At 40.0% G+C, this 15,637-nt stretch overlaps 1 long non-coding RNA gene across 3 annotated transcripts in view; it reads left to right on the forward strand.

The window, feature by feature from the left end:
* Positions 1-6,241: 6,241 nt before the first annotated feature.
* Positions 6,242-15,637, forward strand: part of LOC143666388 (uncharacterized) — a 29,948-nt gene continuing 20,552 nt past the window's right edge. The window contains exons 1-2 of one of the 3 annotated variants that reach the window (XR_013167589.1): positions 6,247-6,326; positions 15,022-15,257. This is a non-coding gene — a long non-coding RNA (uncharacterized LOC143666388). Of the gene's footprint in view, positions 6,327-15,021; positions 15,258-15,637 lie in introns of all 3 variants that reach the window. The other 2 variants (XR_013167587.1, XR_013167588.1) reach the window with 2 other exon arrangements.

A 15,637-nucleotide genomic window follows, 5' to 3' on the forward strand; every position in this document is an offset into this window, starting at 1 on the left:
TCTTATTAATTTTCTCTATTGTTTTCATGTTCTCAATTTCATTTATTTCTGCTCTAATCTTTGTTATTTCTTTCCTTTTGCTTGCTTTGGGATTAGTTTGCTGTTCTTTCTCCAGTTCTTCCAAGTGGACAGTTAATTCCCAAATTTTTGCCCTTTCTTCTTCTTTGAGATAGGCATTTAGGGCAATAAATTTCCCTCTTAGCACTGCCTTTGCTGCATCCCATAGGTTTTGGTATGTTGTGTTTTCATTTTCATTCACCTTGAGATATTTACTGATTTCTCTTGTAATTTCTTCCTTGTCCCACTGGTTGTTTAAGAATGTGTTGTTGAGCCTCCATGTATTTGTGAATTTTCTGGCATTTTGCCTATTATTGATTTCCAACATCACTCCTTTATGATCTGAGAAAGTGCTGTGTATGATTTTAATCTTTTTAAATTTGTTGAGACTTGCTTTGTGACCCAGCATATGGTCTATCTTTGAGAATGATCCATGAGCACTTGAGAAAAAGTTGTATCCTGCTGTTGTGGGGTGTAATGTCCTATAAATGTCTGTTAAGTCTAGCTCATTTATTGTAATATTCAAATTCTCTGTTTCTTTATTGATCCTCTATCTAGATGTTCTGTCCATTGATGAGAGTGGGAAATTGAAGTCTCCAACTATTATGGTAGATGTGTCTATTTCCTTTTCAGGGTTTGCAGTGTATTTCTCATGTATTTTGGGGCATTCTGATTCAGTGAATAAATATTTATGATTGTTATGTCTTCTTGTTGAATTGTTCCTTTTATTAATAGATAGTATCCTTCTTTGTCTCTTTTAACTGTTTTACATTTGAAGTTTAATTTGTTGGATATTAGTATAGCTACTCCTGCTCTTTTCTGGTTGTTATTTGCATGAAATATCTTTTCCCAACCTTTCACTTTCAACCTATGTTTATCTTTGGGTCTAAGATGTGTTTCCTGTAGACAGCGTATAGAAAGATCCTGTTTTTTAATCCATTCTGCCAGTCTATGTCTTTTGATTGGGAAATTCAGTCCATTAACATTTAGTGTTATTACTGTTTGGATAATATTTTCCTCTACCATTTTGCCTTTTGTATTATATATATCATATCTAATTTTCCTTCTTTCTACACTCTTCTCCACACCTCTCTCTTCCATCTTTTCATATCTGTCTCTAGTGCTCCCTTTAGTATTTCTTGCAGAGCTGGTCTCTTGGTCACAAATCCTCTCAGTGACTTTTTGTATGAAAATGTTTTAATTTCTCCCTCATTTTGAAGGACAATTTTGCTGGATATAGAATTCTTGGTTGGCAGTTTTTCTCTTTTAGTAATTTAAATATATCATCCCACTGTCTTCTTGCTTCCGTGGTTTCTGCTGAGAAATTTACACATAGTCTTATTGGGTTTCCCTTGTATGTGATGGATTGTTTTCTCTTGCTGCTTTCAAGATCCTCTTTTTCTCTTTGACCTCTGACATTCTAACTAGTAAGTGTCTTGGAGAACGCCTATTTGGATCTATTCTCTTTGGGGTGCGCTGCCCTTCTTGGATCTGTAATTTTAGGTCTTTCATAAGAGTCGGGAAATTTTCAGTGATAATTTCTTCCATTATTTTTTCTCCTCCTTTTCCCTTCTCTTTTCCTTCTGGGACACCCACAACATATATATTTGTGTGCTTCATATTATCATTCAATTCCCTGAGCCCCTGCTCAAATTTTTCCATTCTTTTCCCTATAGTTTCTGTTTCTTTTTGGATTTCAGATGTTCCATCCTCCAGTTCACTAATTCTAACCTCTGTCTCTTGAAATCTACCATTGTAGGTTTCCATTGTTTTTTTCATCTCTTCTACTGTATCTTTCATTCCCATAAGTTCTGTGATTAGTTTTTTCAGACTTTCCATTTCTTCTTTTTGTTCATCCCTTGCCTTTTTCATGTCCTCCCTCAATTTATTGATTTGGTTTTTGAAGAGGTTTTCCATTTCTATTCGTATATTCAGAATTAGTTGTCTCAGTTCCTGTATCTCATTTGAACTATTGGTTTGTTACTTTGACTGGGCCATATCTTCAATTTTCCTGGTGTGATTTGTTATTTTTTGCTGGCGTCTGGACATTTCATCGGATTTCCCTGAGTGTGAGACCCAGCAGGTTGAAAGACTTTCCTGTGAAGTCTCTGGGCTCTGTTTTTTTTTTTTTTTTTTTTTTTAAAGAGAGAGGGAGGAAGGGAAGGAAAGACAGAGAGAAGGAAGGAAGGATGGAAGGAAGGAAGAAAGGGAAACATCTTTAAACATTTTCTTGTTTTATTATATTTTGTTTGTTTGTTTGTTTTTTACATGGGCTGGGGCCGGGAATCGAACCGGGGTCCTCTGGCATAGCAGGCAAGCACTCCTGCCCGCTGAGCCACCGCGGCCCGCCTGGGCTCTGTTTTTTTAATCCTGCCCAGTATGTGGTGCTTGTCTGTCTGCGGGTCCCACCAGCAAAAGATGTTGTGGCTCCTTTAATAATGCCACTATTGGTGTTTGGTTGGACCCAGTCCCTGCCACTGTCTGAGACTCCCTCCTTTTCCTCCGGGCAGCCGCCTGTTGGGGAGGAGCATCAGCCGCCGGCCGCCATGGCTTGGGGAGCTCGCTGATCCGAGATTTGCCGCAGGACCAGGAAGCCGCCTGTGGGGGAGGGGCGCCAGTCGCTCGCCGCCGCTGCTTGGGGAGCTCGCTGATCCGAGACTCACTGCCGGACCGGGAAGCTGCCTGTGAGGGAGGGACGCCACTCGCTGTGGCTTGGGGAACTCGCTGATCTGAGACTCATAGCCGACCCGCGAGAGAGGGGTATCGGCCACCAGCCACCGGGGCTTGGGGAACTTGCCTCTCCGAGACTCTCAGCCAGTCCGGGAAGGAGGGAGGGAGAGGCGCCGGCCGCCAGCCGCCGTGGCCCTGGGGAAGTGCATGCCACTCGTGGAGCTCACGGCAGCGGAGTCTCGCAGCTGGTCCAGCCAGTCCAGATTAGGGGGTACGCTGTGTGTCCGGTCCCTGCCGTGGCCCCGGGAGCTGTTCTGCACTGTTTCTGGTCACCTAATAGTTGCTGTATTTAGATTTTTAAAGTTTTTACCTAATATTGTTTCCTGTCTCCAGGTACCACCCAGGATGTCACATTACATTTAATACTCCTGACTTGTCTTGATTGCAAGAGTTTCTCAGATTTTCCTTTGCTTTTGATGACCTTGACAGTTTTTAGGAGTACAGGTTAGGTAATTTGTAGAATGTTCTTTAATGGAGTGTGTTTGATGTGCTTTTCTCATGATTATACTGGGGGTATATGTTTTGGGGAGGAGAATCACAAAGGTGCAATGTCAGCAATTTATTTTGTAAATTTTTTTATTTTAGCCACTATAGTAGGTGTGTGGTGGTATCTTTTTTTTTCCATTTACAATTTCCTAATAAAAACTGAGGTTGAGGTCTCTTCATATGATGATTTACAGCATTTCTTTGGTGAGTTCTCCATTAAGAGATTATACCTGTTTTTTATTTTGGTTGTTAGTTTTCTTATTTTTGAGTTTTAAATGTTCTTTGCATTTTTTGATATGTCTTTTATCGGATATGTGTTTTGAAAATATTTTCATCCAGTCTGTGGCTTATCTCTTAACTGTTTAACAATGTCTTAACAGAGTGGAAGTTTTTCATTTTAATTTTAATCTACTTTTTATTTCTTGGATCATGCTGTTGATATTGTATCTAGAAACTCAAGGTCATTATTCAATCCAAGGTCAACTAGATATTCTCCCGTGTGTTTTTCTAGATGCTTTACAATTTTGTGTTGTACATTTAGATCGATGATTCATTTTTTAATTAATTTTCATGAAAGATGTAAAACCTATGCCTAGCTTCATTTTTATGTATGAACATGCAATTGTTGTAGGATCATTTATTGAAAAGACTGTCTTTTCTCAATTTAGTTGGCTTTGGTCTTTTGTTGAAGGTCAATTGATTATATTTACGTGGTTGTACTTCTGGAATTGGTATTCTGTTTCATTGATCTATGTGTCTATTCTTTCGCCAATACCATGCTGCCTTGATTTCTATAACTTTATAGCAAGTCTTGGAATCTGATAGCATGCATCCTACAAGCATCATGTTGGCTATTATAGACTTCTTGTGTTTTCATATTAATTTTAGAATTGGTGAATCAATTTCTACAAAATAGCTCACTGAGATTTTAATTGAGTTTCCATTGAATCTACATATCAAGTTGGGAAGAATTGACAATTTAACAATATTGAATTTTCCAATCTATAAACATGGAATATTTATCTCTCCATTTAATTTGATATGTAATTTCTTTAATCAGAGATTTTTAGTTTTTCACATATAGATGCTGTACATCTTTTGTTAGATTTATATCTGAGTATCTCATTTTTGTTCTATCAGAAGTGATACTTTGTTTTAAATTTAAACTTTCCAATTGTTCATTGCTGAAATTTAAAAAAAACAATAGCTTTTTGAATATTAACCCTTCAAGTATAGGAAGCTTGCTATACTTCCTTATTAGTTCCAGGAGTACCTATGTTGATTTTTTGAGCATACATTAATTTTGATGCTACTTAACACATATGTTTTACTTTTATGCATAAGGCATAGAGGCAAATTTTGCTCTGATAGGCAACTGAGAAGCCTTTTCTTTTAAAAAATGAATTAGGTGCATTTTTATTTATCCATATTTTTGATAGATTTCATCTCAATTAGGTCACATTGTGAAAGCTCTATCATTATACAATCATCTTCAAGAAACATGGCTACTGGAACACAGCTCTACATTTTCAGACACTTCCCTCCAGTCTCTTCAATATGCCTTAACTAGAAAGGTGATATCTACATAATGCATAAGAATAACCTCCAGGATAAACTCTTGACTCTGGAATCTCTCCGCCACTGACACTTTAATTTTGTCTCATTTCCCTCTTCTCTCTTTTGGTCAAGAAAGTTTACTCAATCCCTTGATGCTGAGTCCCAGCTCATTCCAGGATTTCTGTCCCATGTTGCCAGGAAGGTCCACACCCCTTGGAGTCATGTCCCACATAGACAGGGGGAGGGTGGTGAGTTTGCTTGTCCTGTTCGCTGAGAGAGAGACCACATCTGAGTAACAAAAGAGATTCTCTGGGGGTGACTTTTAGTCCTAATTTTAGGTAGGCTTGACCTATCCTTTGTGGGGTTAAGTTTCATATGAACGAACACAAAGATTGAAGGTTCAGCTAATTGCTTTGGTTTTCCCCACTGCTTCTGAGAATATCAAGAATTCTCCACATAAGGAAGTTGAATTTCCCCACTTTCTCACCACTCCCCCAAGGGAACTTTTTTTACAAATACTTTTTTATTCACTGTTCAAATCACTATGGATTTATTGGGGCATCCCTCTGAACAAACCTACAAAATCTTATGCCCTATTCAAGGTTCCATGTACTTATGGTGTTCAATGTAACTGTCCACATAAGCTATATTAGGAAAGGCACTGGTCAAAATATAAATTTTGTACCAAATAAATATTTTGTGTATTATCTTTTGAGTGGGTCCATATTTTTTTTGATGTTTAAGAAGCTCACATATTTATCTCACGAATTACCTTTCATTGTTACCTTAGATTGTCCTTTTGGAGGATACAATTGGTTATTTATTATAAAAAATAAATTAGCTAGTAACCTCATTCTTTTCCTATTTTCCTCTTTTTCTAAAGCTCATTTTATTTATTCATTTTTGTATGCTGTTTGGCCGGGCCACATTTCATTCTTTTTCCATGTGAGCATTGTGTTGGGTAGCTGATGGCTGGGGGTAAGTGGTGGTACTGAGTCAGGCACACAGCCACGAAGAAACAACTCAGGACACAACCCTCAGGGGACAGTGGAAGGCGTCTGCCTTATTGAGGAAGTGCACGGGCTTATATAGGTTGGGAGCATGCAGGGACACGTATCAGGCTGGGATTGGTCGCTGCTGTTGCTGGGGCGGAGGGCGGATTTCTGGGATTGGTGGCCGCTGTTGCTGGGGCGGAGGGCGGATTTCTGGGATTGGTGGCCGCTGTTGCTGGGGCGGAGGGCGGATTTCTGGGATTGGTGGCCGCTGTTGCTGGGGCGGAGGGCGGATTTCTGGGATTGGTGGCCGCTGTTGCTGGGGCGGAGGGTGGATTTCTGGGATTGGTGGCCGCTGTTGCTAGGGCGGAGGGCAGATTTCTGGGATTGGTGGCCGCTGTTGCTAGGGCGGAGGGCAGATTTCAGGTCAGCCATTTTGTGTTGCCTTGCATTAGCCATGGCAGTCACGTTTGGCAAGATGGGCTCCGACAGCATTGTAGTACGGTTTGTTGTAATTTTGTGTGTTTGTTTTTGTTGGTTTCTTTGTTGGGGAAGCGCATGGCCAGGAATGGAACTGGGTCTCCCCGACGCTGGCGAGAATTCTCCCCTTGAAGTACCCTGGCACCGCCCCTCCGTGAGTTCTTTTTCCTGATTGTCGTAAACCGTGTCACCTTCAGATTCCTCCAAGGAGGTGCCACGGCGCCGTGAATGGTCGGGTGCTCCCCTGGCCTTTCTGTCTGCGGGTCCCAAGGATACTTCTGCATTTTCACAGGCCCGTGACATTACTGGATGTCTCCGTGTTCACCGCTCTGGCTTGGATTTTCTGGAATAACACACTTTAAAACGTGGGTGCCAGACTTTTGTTTCAGGAAAGTTTGCTGGAAACGTAGATTTCGGTGTAGCTTTATTCCATCGCTTTGAGTTTTTCTGGAGGTTCTTAGGCAGAGGGTGGCTCTTCTTTGACTTTTATTTGTATCTACCACTTTATGTTGAATCCCTTTTATCTCTTTATCTCTATTTGATGCTTTTCTACTTTCTTCTTCCTATCTTCTGTTTTCCTCATGGTATTATCATGTTGTTACTGGTTCGTTTGTACTTGTTACACTTATTTTCACTTCGGACATGGTATTTTCCTTTCACTTTGCCCTTCGACCTGGGATCTGTTAGCAGTCTTTCATATTTCCATGCTTTCCAGTCTTTCCTGTGTTTTTCTAATTAAAAAATATGTTATTCTGTAATAGCTTCTGCTGTTTCTCTACTCTCCTTAGTTTTTTATCTCTTTTTGAAATACTAGGATATATTTTTTCTCTGTTTTGTAGGAATCTTTTCCTGCCCATTGTTATTATTTTTAGTGATCTGGTTAGCTGTTTCAGGGTCCTTGGCTCTCAAAACCTTCGAACATCACTTTTCTATCTCTCTCATTTTACACAGTTATTTTTATGCAGTATGTGTACTGTCACTCCTGGTGGTTTGACCCTGTCAAATACTTTTGAATACGTGGGATATCTTGTGACTTAGCTGCACTGAAGATGTTTCATTGTATTTTGTGTATTTCTTATTTTGCTAACCTCGGTTCTCTATTTATTTCGTTATCCTAGGAAACTGAAAAAGTCTGTGTTCTGCTACTGCTCTCATCCTGTTTGTCTCTCCCACTTTTTTTTTAATGCTACCATCAGAAATCACCTAAATCAGATTTCAGAAAATGCTTTTGGTCACTTGCTCTAGGTAGGACCACAAAAAAACACTGCAGACTTGGGGATCTTTTTGTTTGTTTTAAGTTTTCTACATGTGTCACAACCCTATGGTTAAACTTCATTTTACTTGCAGACTATTTTTAATATGTTTCAGTATCAGTCTCAAGTTGAAAAGGTCATTATAAAGGAGAACACGTATATTTCAAGTATTCATCTGTATGCCCATTTATGATTATGTAAGGAAAGGGCTTAAAGAATAAACTATCGCTACATTATTATCCAAAGAAAGCCTCACTGTGAAGCCTGAGGTTTCATTATATACTTATTTATGCTCTAACAGTTAAAGTGTCTCTGTGTGTTGGCATATGTGTATGTGTGTTCCTTTCCTTCCAGACAGATGATACTGGAGGAGGGAAGACTCGTTCTAAAAATGTTACAGTGCAGATTGCAAAGCTTCAGAGTCTGTCGGTGTCCCATGCTCATCAGCTTTCCCTCCTCATTGGTTGCAGTGTGGGCTGCTCCCCACCTCTCCCCAGCCTGAGCAGCCGTACCCAGCGGTATTCATCAGTCTGGAGAGAACTTCGTTGATACTGTCTTCTTCTGGTGAGTTTTCTCATAAGATGGCATGGTGACAAATGCTGGTGCCTCGCCATGTGCTGTCACCTTTTATTTCCAACCACATTTGCTAAGGGTTACATCTGACTTGGGAGAAACATCCAGGGAGAAAGTGCTGCCCCTCCTGGCCGTCCAGTGGGGTTGTGACTCAAGCTCCGATTCCATGTCACTCAACTCCTGCTCAGCTCAGTGACTTACTAGAAGTGTGTAATATTCATTAATATTTCATTTGTCACTAAAATTTCATTTCAAACACATAAAATGATCAATGTACCCATGAAAGTATAAATGTTAATAAAGTAGGAACTCAGTGAAAAGAAATTGGTCTACTACAGATCAAACAAATTAATTCATTATGGTTTGAACTGAACTACATTTTATTTGTGATTAGTGTTGGGGGTATATTTAATAACTGAAATCAAATTCAGATAATCCTTGCAAAACCTCTTTTCCATGTAGAGTTCCTAAAAGGAGACCACACTGTGAACGTGTGAGGGTATGAGAGGTGGAGAGCTGTGCCCCCATTTCTGAGAACTCCGCTATTATCCCAGCCGTGTGTGTGCAGTGGGGGGTCCAAAGCTGATTTACTCTCTCTTCTTTTTATTTCAGTCCATGGTCTCATTCTGGAATGTTTTAATTTGTTTCATTTTAGGTGCTAATGCTTAGATACCGTATCAATGCTTTGGTTAATTCTTTCACATCAGTGCTTGCCTAGGTCTTATATCCTTGGTGGCTGAAATACGCAGAATAATGACCCCTCAAAGATATCAGTATCCTAATTTCAGAATCCTCTCATGAAACTAACTAACTAACTAACTAAACGAAACTAACTAAACGTAACTAACGTAACTAAAGTTAAAATCAGAGATTATCTTGGATTATCCAAACAGGTCTAATCACACAAATCCTTAAAATTATAGTCCCTTTCCCAGCTACAGAGAACCAAAGAGAAGGCAGGTGAGAGGGATTGATCCACTGTTGATGGCTTTGAAGATAGAGGAAGGGGTCACGAGCAAAAGGATGCTAACTGACCCCGAGAAGTTGGAAAGCGCTAGGAATCAGATTTTCTCCTACAGGCTTCGGAAAGGAATACAGTCAACACCATGATTTTAGACCACTGAGACTCATGTTGGACTTCTAATCTAGAGAACTGTAAGGTGACGAATGTGTGCTGTTTAAACCACTAAGTTTGTAGTAGTTTTTTATGAAAGCAATAGAAAACTAGTACAGTGGTTAACATTGCTCATTACTTACTACATGCCAGGCACTATGCTTAGTCACTTCCATGCCTTGACTTGTTTATTTCTCATAACCCTATGTCACTTATGAGAAAACTAAGTTTTGAGAGGTTACGTCACTTTCCAAGATTATACATAAAGAGTGCAGTGAGAATTTGAATCAATGATATCTGTTAAGAGTCTGAGCTTTTACCTCCTTTCCCTACCCAGATTTTCAACTCCTTGCATGCAAGTTCTTTATGTAAATACAGTGCTTCCTGGAGCCTTAGGGTTTTTAAAATTTTCTCTGATAATAATTCATAGAAATAACAGTACAGTTTTGTTTTGGCCTTGGCCTGTCATCATCCAAGTAGGTCTCAGAATGTTTATTTTTCATTAAGCGATAGAGTAATGGAATACTGTATCAATTACTTAGAGGCAAATACCTGCCAAAATCTATGAGATATTTAAAAAGAAGATGGTCTGGGGATTTTGTGGGCTGTTTTACTACCGAAAGCAATTGGAAATGCCAGATAAGGAATTTTTAAAATTCCATTTAAAACATTGCAGTTAATTAGATAGGAAGGAACCACTGGGGCAAATTCTAAGTAAAAAGAGAAATTCATAGATATGAGTGGGCTAATAAACTGATCCCTTCTGGGCACTACCGACGGACCTGGAAGCTGGGAACCTCGGCCTGCATGGTCTGTGGGGTTTATGGCATTCTGTGGACAGATCTCAAAATCTCAGGCCCTCCAGCTTTGCTGCTAAAATAAGATGGGACCCAAAGAGCTACACCTTTGAGAAGAGGATGAAACCGAAGTAACGCTGCCCTCCCATCTTCAGGAGACTGTAAGGAAAGCTGCCTTGGTCTTGGGAAGAGCAGGAGGTGGAAAACAAAGCCTCTACTAAGAATTTGTAAGCAAAAGCCCAAGCTGACCCAGTGTAGACCTGCGACACAAATTTACATCACTTGGATGACACCCAAATCCTCAAGTCACGAATTTGGTTTAAATGGTCTCGAACTATGGGTCTGGCAGAAGCAACCACACGTTCTCCTTGGAGTAATTCACCTCTCCTTAGCCTATTCTGCAATCTTTCTTGTTTACTTAATGGCAACTTATTCTTCCAAATCAGGCCAAAAATCTTGGTATTGTTCTCGACACTTCTGTTTCTCACATCCCGCATCCTGCCTGTTAGTAAATCCCATATGCCTTTGAAACACTCCACAGCATCTCTTTGTTGGAATAATGCATAAGACCTATAAATGGTCTTTGCCATAATCCTTAGAAATTGTTTTCAATGCAGCGGTCAGAGTGATCCTGTTAAAAAGTGAGCTGTGTATTTCCTTTGCTCGTACAGTTCAAATGATTCTTACCACACTCAAAAGGCTCTCACCACAGCCTTCACAATTACCTCCATGGCCTGAAAGTTTCTGCTCGTTTGCTTTCCGCATTCCCTGCTGCTTTCTTTCAGCTCCAGGCCAGGACAGCAGATGCCCCCGATGCCTGCCAGCCTCCCTTCTCACCCACCTTTTCAGTGTGTACCAGCCTAACTGTGTGGCTACCTGCGCTTCTTTGCCTAAAGATTTCTTCTGGTCAGCAGGGTAGAGTGGAACTCCTTTTGGCGAATGCCCTCAGGTAGTAGCTGTCAACAGCCAATGACTGACAGAAACTATAAACATCCCACGCCCAGTTATCTGACTTGAAAATGCACCTTTTATTTGCTGCCGTCCTGTTCTCACTTCCTGTCTTCCTACTAGCGCCCTTTACTCCTGTAGACCTGAAAGCTCATCCAAACTCAATTAAATATTCAGTCAACTCAGCCATGCTATTTCTTTTTTAATACCATGCTATTTTTTTTCTTTAATGCAATTTTATTGAGCTATGTTAACACACCATACAACCCTTTCAATCTGCGCAGCCAGGGCCTCACAGCATCAGCCCATACTTGTGCATGCATCACCATGATCATTTTACAACATTTTCGTTAATCCAGAAAGAGAAATAAAACTAAAAAAGAAAACCCAAAACATCCCATACACCTTATCTCAGCTGTGCTGGCTTGAAGCTGTTAAGGGCCGTGTTCTCTCAGCCCACTCCTGTGGGTGCCTGAACAGTACTCACGTGTCTGGAAAAATAATGCATTTTGTAATCTGCACTGCCTTGGCTCTGAAGAATTAGAGAAAGGAGTGAGACATTTTTCTATTGCACAGTGTATAAGATGGAATACTACCTTTACCGTTCAAATTAATAGTCAAATGCTGAAATAAGCAATCAAATTAATAATAACAATCAAAGCCAGCAAGCATAAAGTGAGATGAGATTCTTTATATTGGTGAAAATATGAATGTACACAATCCTTCTGCAAATACATTTGGTCATATACTTTCAAGATGCTTAAACAGTCATGCCATTTGACCCAGTAATTCCAAGGAAGGTGGCAGAGATTTACATGCTAAGATGTTAATTGCAGTATTCTTATAATTATGAAAATGATAAGCAGTCAATAGCAAAACGATGAAATAATTTATGGTATGGACTCAGGTCGCATTTTCTGCTCCTTTTATTTAGTTTCTTAATAAGCATTTGAGAATATTCAAAATTACCCTTGAAAAATCCTTTAAAGAAGTGGTAGAAGAGAGGTTCTGTACCTGTTCTCACTAATTCCTATATGGCCACTTCCTTCCTACAGTGTTGGAACATATTGTCATTACTTCCTGTTAACATGTTGAACTTTATTTATTAGATTTAACTTTTGCTTATTTTGTTTCTCTCACTTTAATGCTCTTAAATTTGTATCTCTGTGATTCTAGCCTTTTATTTTCTTTATAGGAAGTCTAATAATTTTATCTAAATATTTAAAATACTCAGTCTTTTATCTTTGCTAATTATCTTAATTACTTCATTAACTTCTGTATTATTTTTCATTATTTATTTCTATTTATTTAATCACTTACATGCCTGAACTTTATATTGCTTTACTTCTTCCTCTTCCTCATCTTCTGCGTCCTTTGTGTTATGCATTACACTGCAGGCAAATCTGCTCACGGGGCTGGGGCAAGAGGAGAGCCGTGCCACAGGCCACGGTATGGAACCTTCTTTTTATGAGGGAGTGGCTGTCCCCTTTCTGGAGTTTCTGGATGGTACTCCAAGATTATTAAAGATATATTTCCCACGATGCTTTCATTTTTTTTTTTTAATTTTTTTTATTAATCAAAAAAAAGAAAAGAAATTAACACAACATTTAGAAATCATTCCATTCTACACATGCACTCAGTAATTCTTAGTATCATCACATAGATGTATGATCATCATTTCTTAGTACATTTGCATCGATTTAGGAAAAGAACTAGCAAAACAGCAGAAAAAGATATAGAATGTTAATATAGAGAAGAGAATTAAAATAATAATACTAATAATATATATATATATAAAAATGAAAAAGAAAAAAACAAAAACAAAAGATACAAACACACAAACAAACAAACAAAAAACCATATTTCAGGTGCAGCTTCATTCAGTGTTCCAACCTAGTTACATTACACTTAGGTATTATTGTGCTGTCCATTTTTGAGTTTTTGTATCTAGTCCTGTTGCACAGTCTGTATCCCTTCAGCTCCAATTACCCATTATCTTACCCTGTTTCTAACTCCTGCTGGTCTCTGTTACCAATGATATATTCCAAGCTGATTCTCGAATGTCGGTTCACATCAGTGGGACCATACAGTATTTGTCCTTTAGTTTTTGGCTAGACTCACTCAGCATAATGTTCTCTAGGTCCATCTATGTTATTACATGCTTCATAAGTTTAGTCTGTCTTAAAGCTGCATAATATTCCATCGTAGGTATACGCCACAGTTTGTTTAGCCACTCGTCTGTTGATGGGCATTTTGGCTGTTTCCATCTCTTTGAAATTGTAGATAATGCTGCTATAAACACTGGTGTGCAAATGTCCGTTTGTGTCTTTGCCCTTAAGTCCTTTGAGTAGATACCTAGCAGTGGTATTGCTGGGTCGTAATCCATTCTGCCATTCTATGTCTTTTGATTGGGAAATTCAGTCCATTAACTTTTAGTGTTATTACTGTTTGGATAATATTTTCCTCTACCATTTTGACTTTTGTATTATATATATCATATCTGATTTTCCTTCTTTCTACACTTTACTCCATACCTCTCTCTTCTGTCTTTTCATATCTGACTCTAGTGCTCCCTTTAGTATTTCTTGCAGAGCTGGTCTCTTGGTCACAAATTCTCTCAGTGACTTTTTGTCTATAAATGTTTTAATTTCTCCTTCATTTTTGAAGGACAATTTTGCTGGATATAGGAGTCTTGGTTGGCAGTTTTTCTCTTTTAGTGATTTAAATATATCAACCCACTGTCTTCTAGCTTCCATGGTTTCTGCTGAGAAATCTACACATAGTCTTATTGGGTTTCCCTTGTATGTGACAGATTGTTTTTCTCTTGCTGCTTTCAAGATCCTCTCTTTCTCTTTGACCTCTGACATTCTAACTAGTAAGTGTCTTGGAGAACGCCTATTTGGGTCTATTCTCTTTGGGGTGCGCTGCACTTCTTGGATCTGTATATTTAGGTCTTTCATAAGAGTTGGGAAATTTTCAGTGATAATTTCTTCCATTAGTTTTTCTCCTCCTTTTCCCTTCTCTTCTCCTTCTGGGACACCCACAACACGTATATTTGTGCGCTTCATATTGTCATTCAGTTCCCTGATTCCCTGCTCAAGTTTTTCCATTCTTTTCCCTATAGTTTCTGTTTCTTTTTGGAATTCAGTTGTTCCATCCTCCAGTTCACTAATTGTAGCTTCTGTCTCTTTAGATCTACCATTGTAGGTATCCATTGTTTTTTCCATTTTTTCTTCTTTGTCCTTCACTCCCACAAGTTCTGTGATTTGTTTTTTCAGATTTTCTATTTCTTCTTTTTGTTCAGCCCATATCTTCTTCATGTCCTCCCTCAATTTATTGATTTGGTTTTTGAAGAGTTTTTCCATTTCTGTTCGTATATTCAGCATTAGTTGTCTCAGCTCCTGTATCTCATTTGAACTATTGGTTTGTTCCTTTGATTGGGCCATATCTTCAATTTTCCGAGTGTCATCCATTATTTTCTGCTGGTGTCTGGGCATTTGATCAGATCTCCCTGGGTGGGACCCAGCTGGTTGAAAGGTTTTTCTGTGAAATCTCTGGGCTCTGTTTTTCTTTTCCTGCCCAGTAGGTGGCGCTCGTGGCGGTCATTTGTCTGCGGGGCAGTCGGCCCGGGAAACCGCGCGTGAGGCGGGGGTCGCTGGCCGTGGCTTGGGGGAGTGCCAGTCCAAATTGCCCAGCTGGCCCGAGACGCCAAGCGTGACAGGAGGACCCCGCTATCCAATGTTCCCAGTCAGACTGGGGAGCCACGTGCGTGGAGGGGACCCCAGTCGCCAGCCACCCCAGCCGGGAAAACATGCACCCCTCGGGTATCTCACCGCAGTGGATTCTCCCTACCCGTTCAGCCGTTCCAGAATGGGGTACGCTGTCTTTTTTGGTCTCTGTCGTGACTCCGGGAGCTGTTTCGTATTGTTTCTGTTTCTTTAGTTGCTTTTCTGGAGGAGGAACTAAGACCCGCGCGTCTTACTAAGCCGCCATCTTCTCCGGAAGTACGATGCTTTCATTTTTGTAATCTTCAGAGGCGGCTCTCAAGTGCCACTTGTTGGCTCTCATTTCTCCTCGCTGTATTTGGACAAGGCATAAAACATTTTCCGAGCACCTGGCCACTCCTCCCGCAAGACACACGTGACAGTTGGAGAAAAGTCTACTCTCAAAGCAGGGCACTCCAGCTAGAGACCACAACCAACAGCCACAAACGGCCCAAATGCGATCAGTTCCAAGGACTAACACCAAATAACTGTTTTCATCCTGACAGGTACCAGCCCTTGGAGAATAACTGCAATTCCATTTTAGGGGGGCAGATAGGGAAGAGGAGCTAGGGACGCTTCGGGTAAGCAGCTGGGCCAGGTAAGCAGCTGGGCCAGGTAAGCAGCTGGGTCAGGTAAGTAGCTGGGTAGCAACACAATGGCCGTGCTTTGGCAGAAAGCCATCGTAGGGAGATGGGATACTGGACAGGACCCATGTGAATAAACAGAGGCTTTGAATCTTTGAAAAAGAAAATCTGTGCTAAACCTGGAGGTAAAAGATGAGGACATTTCTTTAGCAACAAAGCAAAATGCTTGCTATCAGAGACAGACTAAAATATACTGTGCTGCTCTAGTCTCTAAAATTCTTTTAGCTTCCTATCCAAAATCA

This window comes from Tamandua tetradactyla, chromosome 22, assembly GCF_023851605.1.
Source record: "Tamandua tetradactyla isolate mTamTet1 chromosome 22, mTamTet1.pri, whole genome shotgun sequence".
NCBI classification, from domain to species: domain Eukaryota; kingdom Metazoa; phylum Chordata; class Mammalia; order Pilosa; family Myrmecophagidae; genus Tamandua; species Tamandua tetradactyla.